Raw genomic sequence first — 8,143 nt, forward strand, 5'->3', positions numbered from 1 at the left:
CCCTGACGCCATATACAAGAATAAACTCAAAATGGATTAAAGACCTAAATGGAAGAGCAGACACTATAAAACTCTTAGAGGAAAACATAGGCAGAACACTCTATGACATAAATCACAGCAAGATCCTTTTTGACCCACCTCTTAGGGAAATGGAAATAAAATCAAAAATAAACAAATGGGACCTAATGAAACTTAAAAGCTTTTGCACAGCAAAGGAAACCATAAACAAGACGGAAAGACAACCCTCAGAATGGAAGAAAATATTTGCAAATGAAGCAAATGACAAAGGATTAACCTCCAAAATTTACAAGCAGCTCATCTAACTCAATATCAACAAAACAAACAACCCAATCTAAAAATGGGCAGAAGACCTAAATAGACATTTCTCCAAAGAAGATAGACAGATTGCCAACAAACACATGAAAGTATGCTCAACATCAGTAATCATTAGAGAAATGCAAATCAAACTACAATGAGGTATCACTTCACACCAGTCTGAATGACCATCATCCAAAAATCTACAAGCAATAAATGCTGGAGTGGTTGAGGAGAAAAGGAAACCCTCTTGCAGTGTTGGTGGGAATGTAAATTGATACAGCCATTATGGAGAACAGTATGGAGGTTCCTTAAAAACTTAAAAAATAGAACTTCCATATTACCCAGCAATCCCACTACTGGGCATTTACCCTGAGTAAACCATAATTCAAAAATGGTCATGTACCACAGTGTTCATTGCAGCACTATTTACAATAGCCAGGACATGGAAGCAGCCTAAGTGTCCATCTACAGATGAATGGATAAAGAAGATGTGGCACATATATACAATGGAATATTACTCAGCCATAAAAGGAAATGAAATTGAGTTATTTGTAGTGAGTTGGATGGACCTAGAGTCTGTCATACAGAGCGAAGTAAGTCAGAAAGAGAAAAGCAAATATCGTATGCTAACACATATACATGGAATCAAAAAAAAAAAAAAGGTTCTGATGAATTTAGGGGCAGGACAGGAATAAAGACGCAGACGTAGATAATGGACTTGTGTCCTCACACAGGGCAGGGGAATGGTAAGCTGTGACGAAGTGATAGAGTAGCATTGACATATATATACTACCAAATGTAAAATAGATAGCTAGTGGGAAGCAACTGCATAGCACAAGGAGATCAGCTCAGTGCTTTTTGACCACCTAGAGAGGTGGGATAGGCAGGGTGGGAGGGAGATGCAAGAGGGAGGGGATATGGGTATATATGTACACATGTAGCTCATTCACTTTGTTATATAGGAGAAATTAACACTACACTGTAACGCAATTATACACCAATAAAGATGTTAAAAAAAATAAAACAATGGTCTACGGTCTACAGTATAACCCACCAATGTTGTTGTAAGGCTTACATGAGATCAATCATGTTGCTAAACCATTTAAAACAGGGATTCTCGGCCCAGGCTCTACATCAGTATCACCTGAGAAGATTTTAAAAATCCAAATGCCCAGGCCCAACCCCAGACCAGTGACATCAAATCTCTAGCTGTGGGAACCAGACATCAGGAATTTATAAAGATTCTTAGTTGATTCCAATGTGCAGCCAGGACTGAACCACTGGGTTAAACACCAAGCATATAGGAATAATACCATCCCCACTGATTGAGCACTGTACTAAGTGGCAGTTGTGTGTGAAGCAATTTCTCTTAAGGACATACCATTAAGATATCACTTGTAAGCAATGACAACATGTGGAGATGTCATAAGAGCTATACAAACAAAAATTCTCTAGAACATATAGAAGGAAGCAGTTGATTGAGGAGCTCAAGAAAGTGTTCAGGGAAGAAGTAGCATTTGAGCTGGGCTTAGAAGCATAGTAGAATTTCGAGAAACAGAAATGGAAGACTATAGGGAATGGTTAGTTCAGGCAGAAAAATTGTCATAAGACAAAGCCTAAACTATGTGCCAGATATTGTTTTAAGTGCCTGACATGTACCAATTCATTTAACCCTCACAACAATATAATATATCCTTTTACGTTTGAGGAAACTGAGTGTGAGAGAAGTTAAGGTCACACAGGCAGGAAGTAGCCAAACCAGGATAGTTGCTTAAGCAGGCAGTCTGGTTTCCAGAGTCCACACTCTGACCATAATGTTCTACAGCTTCTCTAACATGAACAGTGCTGTGCCTTGTGAAGGTTAATCTGGCCAAGGACTAGGTGATGATGATGTGAGGGATGAGAGATGAGGCAGAGAGATAGGTAGGTACAATCATTCGCCTGGGACATAAGTGAGGTCTGAACTAGAATACTAAGTCTTTGGGTTATTTATTATAGCTTGGAGGTGTTCTTCCTCTCCACAAAGGAAAGGAAAAGAGAAAACGGGTTTATACTTTATTAGGAGGGGTTTGAGTTAACTCTAAGAAAGATTGCCCAGTAGTGAAGGTTGGTTAAAAAGGGAAACAGGACTGGAGGGGAGGAAATTGGGGGAGTCTCCTAGGAAGGGTGGGGGATGAAGATGACCTCCTAAGGTCTGTCAAAGACTTTCTGGATCACCTATGTTCAATTAGTAGCCCACTTTGGTCCTTGAAACACGATGGCAATCTAAAATTGACAGAAATAAATAGATAAACCAATCTTTGCATTAAGAGTCTGAACTTACCAATGAGTCACTAGGTAATCTCCAGGCAGAAAGGGTGTGTTTTTTATCAAGGCTGAGAATGCTCTCCTTCCCTTCTACAAAGAGCAGCAGCACCAGAGGCCAACCTCTTCCTTCAAAGTGATTTCCCAGAATTCTCACTCCATACTTTCTCCTGCCTCTCCCCTCTCCTTCTTCTGGACTCCACTGGCAGTGAGCCCAGGATGTTCCGCCTAGGAGACAGGGCACTCTGCTCACCCTTCCAGTTCCACCAGTTCATACATATACCCCACCCTCTTGTTCTGAGCCAAATAATCCCTTTCCTCTCCCATCTTGAAGGGGCCACCTTGCCCTATTCTATATGAAATTTGCCAAAACATGTGAGGAAACTCAACCCTGCCTTCTCTGTTATGGGAATACTGGGCTGGAGCTGGAGCCAGAGAGTCCTAGGTCACTAAGGTGAAGTTCTGCTTGAAACAGAAAAAGTAGACAGTTCTTCCCAGTGGTCTTCCTGACCTGTTCATTAAATACTTCCTCTAAGGACCTGGTTGGATGTGGTATAGAGCAAAGAGTACTGGCTAGGGAGTCAGAAGACCTGATCTTGATACATTTCCCAGCTCTGGTCAGCATTACCCTTGTCGGAATCTGCATCCCTCATCTGTAAAGAAATAAGACTATAACATCAAAATAGAGAGCCACTGACCATTATGTGCTACTGAATGGAATGACACACAGCTGCTTGTGAAACAATCTTGCCAAAAAAATGAATCTGAATCTGATCAAGCCTCTAGATCTCTCTAATTTGCAGGAAATAGAGCAGTGGGAAACACTGAAGTCTACTACAAAGATGTGGTAAGTAAAACGCAGACCAGGCAGTGGAAAACGCTATAGGAGAAAACAACCAGTTCAGTTTTGTTCAGTAAATATGTTGAGAGAGAGAGAGAAGAATGGGGGGGTGGGGGGAGAGAGAGAGAGAGAGAACCTAAACTTAACATAGACTTAAAGAGACATATCAATCATTTTTAATGTATGGATCTTATCAGGATCTATATGGAAATACAACTGTTTAAAAATAACATTTGTGAGACATCAGTGAAATCTGGACACTGATTGAATACTAGATGATATTAAGGAATTATTCTTAGCATATTTTTAGGTTTGATAATGGTATTGTAGTTATAATGTTTAGAATCCTTGTAATTTAGAGATACATACTATTTTTGGACAAAATAATATGATGTCAGGGATTTACTTCAAAATAATCCAGAAGATAAGTGACCTGGAAGATAAAATGGTGGAAATAACTACTGCAGAGCAGGATAAAGAAAAAAGAATGAAAAGAACTGAGGACAGTCTCAGAGACCTCTGGGACAACATTAAACGCACCAACATTCGAATTATAGGGGTCCCAGAAGAAGAAGAGAAAAAGAAAGGGACTGAGAAAATATTTGAAGAGATTATAGTTGAAAACTTCCCTAATATGGGAAAGGAAATAGTTAATCAAGTCTTGGAAGCACAGAGAGTCCCATACAGGATAAATCCAAGGAGAAACACGCCAAGACACATCTTAATCAAACTGTCAAAAATTAAATATAAAGAAAACATATTAAAAGCAGCAAGGGAAAAACAACAAATAACACACAAGGGAATCCCCATAAGGTTAACAGCTGATCTTTCAGCAGAAACTCTGCAAGCCAGAAGGGAGTGGCAGGATATACTTAAAGTAATGAAGGAGAAAAACCTACAACCAAGATTAATCTACCCAGCAAGGATCTCATTCAGATTTGATGGAGAAATTAAAACCTTTACAGACAAGCAAAAGCTGAGAGAGTTCAGCACCACCAAACCAGCTTTACAACAAATGCTAAAGGAATTTCTCTAGGCAAGAAACGCAAGAGAAGGAAAACACCTACAATAACAAACCCAAAACATTTAAGAAAATGGGAATAGGAACATACATATCGATAATTACCTTAAATGTAAATGGATTAAATGCTCCCACCAAAAGACACAGACTGGCTGAATGGATACAAAAACAAGACCCATATATATGCTGTCTACAAGAGACCCACTTCAGACCTAGAGACACATACAGACTGAAAGTGAGGGGATGGAAAAAGATATTCCATGCAAATGGAAATCAAAAGAAAGCTGGAGTAACAATTCTCATAACAGACAAAATAGACTTTAAAATAAAGACTATTACAAGAGACAAAGAAGGACACTATATAATGATCAAGGGATCTATCCAAGAGGAAGGTATAACAATTGTAAATACTTATGCACCCAACATAGGAGCACCTCAATACATAAGGCAAATACTAACAGCCATAAAAGGGGAAATCGACAGCAACACAATCATAGTAGGGGACTTTAACACCCCACTTTCACCAATGGACAGATCATCCAAAATGAAAATAAATAAGGAAACACAAGCTTTAAATGATACATTAAACAAGATGGACTTAATTGATATTTAGAGGACATTCCACCCAAAAACAACAGAATACACATTTTTCTCAAGTGCTCATGGAACATTCTCCAGGATAGATCATATCTTGGGTCACAAATCAAGCCTTGGTAAATTTAAGAAAATTGAAATCGTATCAAGTATCTTTTCCGACCACAACGCTATGAGACTAGATATCAATTACAGGAAAAGATCTGTAAAAAATACAAACACATGGAGGCTACACAATACACTACTTAATAACGAAGTGATCACTGAAGAAATCAAAGGGGAAATCAAAAAATACCTAGAAACAAATGACAATGGAGACACGATGACCCAAAACCTATGGGATGCAGCAAAAGCAGTGCTAAGAGGGAAGTTTATAGCAATACAAGCCTACCTCAAGAAACAGGAAACATCTCGAATAAACAACCTAACCTTGCACCTGAAGCAATTAGAGAAAGAAGAACAAAAAAACCCAAAGCTAGCAGAAGGAAAGAAATCATAAAGATCAGATCAGAAATAAATGAAAAAGAAATGAAGGAAACAATAGCAAAAATCAATGAAACTAAAAGCTGGTTCTTTGAGAAGATAAACAAAATTGATAAACCATTAGCCAGACTCATCAAGAGAAAAAGGGAGAAGACTCAAATCAATAGAATTAGAAATGAAAAAGGAGAAGTAACCACTGACACTGCAGAAATACAAAGGATCATGAGAGATTACTACAAGCAACTCTATGCCAATAAAATGGACAACCTGGAAGAAATGGACAGATTCTTAGAAATGCACAACCTGCCAAGACTGAACCAGGAAGAAATAGAAAATATGAACAGACCAATCACAAGCACTGAAATTGAAACTGTGATTAAAAATCTTCCAACACACAAAAGCCCAGGACCAGATGGCTTCACAGGCGAATTCTATCAAACATTTAGAGAAGAGCTAACACCTATCCTTCTCAAACTCTTCCAAAATATTGCAGAGGGAGGAACACTCCCCAACTCATTCTACGAGGCCACCATCACCCTGATACCAAAACCAGACAAAGATGTCACGAAGAAAGAAAACTACAGGCCAATATCACTGATGAACATAGATGCAAAAATCCTCAACAAAATACTAGCAAACAGAATCCAGCAGCACATTAAAAGGATCATACACCATGATCAAGTGGGGTTTATCCCAGGAATGCAAGGATTCTTCAATATACGCAAATCAATCAACGTGATACAACATATTAACAAATTGAAGGAGAAAAACCATATGATCATCTCAATAGATGCAGAGAAAGCTTTTGAAAAAATTCAGCACCCATTTATGATAAAAGCCCTGCAGAAAGTAGGCATAGAGGGAACTTTCCTCAACATAATAAAGGCCATATATGACAAACCCACAGCCAATATTGTCCTCAATGGTGAAAAACTGAAACCATTTCCACTAAGATCAGGAACAAGACAAGGTTGCCCACTCTCACCACTATTATTCAACATAGTTTTGGAAGTGTTAGCCACAGCAATCAGAGAAGAAAAATAAATAAAAAGAATCCAAATCGGAAAAGAAGAAGTAAAGCTGTCACTGTTTGCAGATGACATGATACTATACATAGAGAATCCTAAAGATGCTACCAGAAAACTACTAGAGCTAATCAATGAATTTGGTAAAGTAGCAGGATACAAAATTAATGCACAGAAATCTCTTGCATTTCTATACACTAATGATGAAAAATCTGAAAGTGAAATTAAGAAAACACTCCCGTTTACCACTGCAACAAAAAGAATAAAATATCTAGGAATAAACCTACCTAAGGAGACAAAAGACCTGTATGCAGAAAATTATAAGACACTGATGAAAGAAATTAAAGATGATACAAATAGATGGAGAGGCATACCATGTTCTTGGATTGGAAGAATCAACATTGTGAACATGACTCTACTACCCAAAGCAATCTACAGATTCAATGCAATCCCTATCAAACTACCACTGGCATTTTTCACAGAACTAGAACAAAATATTTCACAATTTGTATGGAAACACAAAAGACCCCGAATAGCGAAAGCAATGTTGAGAACGAAAAATGGAGCTGTAGGAATCAGGCTCCCTGACTTCAGACTATACTACAAAGCTACAGTAATCAAGACAGTATGGTACTGGCACAAACACAGAATCATAGATCAATGAAACAGGATAGAAAGCCCAGAGATAAACCCACGCACATATGGTCACCTTATCTTTGATAAAGGAGGCAAGCATATACAGTGGAGAAAAGACAGCCTCTTCAGTAAGTGGTGCTGGGAAAATTGGACAGGTATATGTAAAAGTATGAAATTAGAACACTCCCTGACACCATACACAAAAATAAACTCAAAATGGATTAAAGACCTAAGTGTAAGGCCAGACACTATCAAACTCTTAGAGGAAAACTTAGGCAGAACGGTCTATGACATAAATCACAGCAAGATTCTTTTTGACCCAGCTCCTAGAGAAATGGAAATAAAAACACAAATAAACAAATGGGACCTAATGAAACTTAAAAGCTTTTGCACAGCAAAGGAAACCATAAACAAGATGAAAAGACAACCCTCAGAATGGGAGAAAATATTTGCCAGTGAAGCAACTGACAAAGGATTAATCTCCAAGATTTACAAGCAGCTCATGCAGCTCAATAACAAAAAAAACGAACAATCCAATCTAAAAATGGGCAGAAGACCTAAATAGACATTTCTCCAAAGAAGATATACAGATTGCCAACAGACACATGAAAGAATGCTCAACATCATTAATCATTAGAGAAATGCAAATCAAAACTACAATGAGATATCATCTCACACCGGTCAGATTGGCCATCATCAAAAAATCTAGAAACAATAAATGCTGGAGAGGGTGTGGGGGAAAGGGAACACTCTTGCACTGTTGGTGGGAATGTAAATTGATACAGCCACTATGGAGAACAGTATGGAGGTTCCTTAAAAAACTACAAATAGAACTACCATACGACCCAGCAATCCCAGTACTGGGCATATACCCTGAGAAAACCATAGTTCAAAAAGAGTCATGTACCAAAATGTTCATTG

Source organism: Eubalaena glacialis, chromosome X, assembly GCF_028564815.1.
Source record: "Eubalaena glacialis isolate mEubGla1 chromosome X, mEubGla1.1.hap2.+ XY, whole genome shotgun sequence".
In the NCBI taxonomy this organism is placed as follows: domain Eukaryota; kingdom Metazoa; phylum Chordata; class Mammalia; order Artiodactyla; family Balaenidae; genus Eubalaena; species Eubalaena glacialis.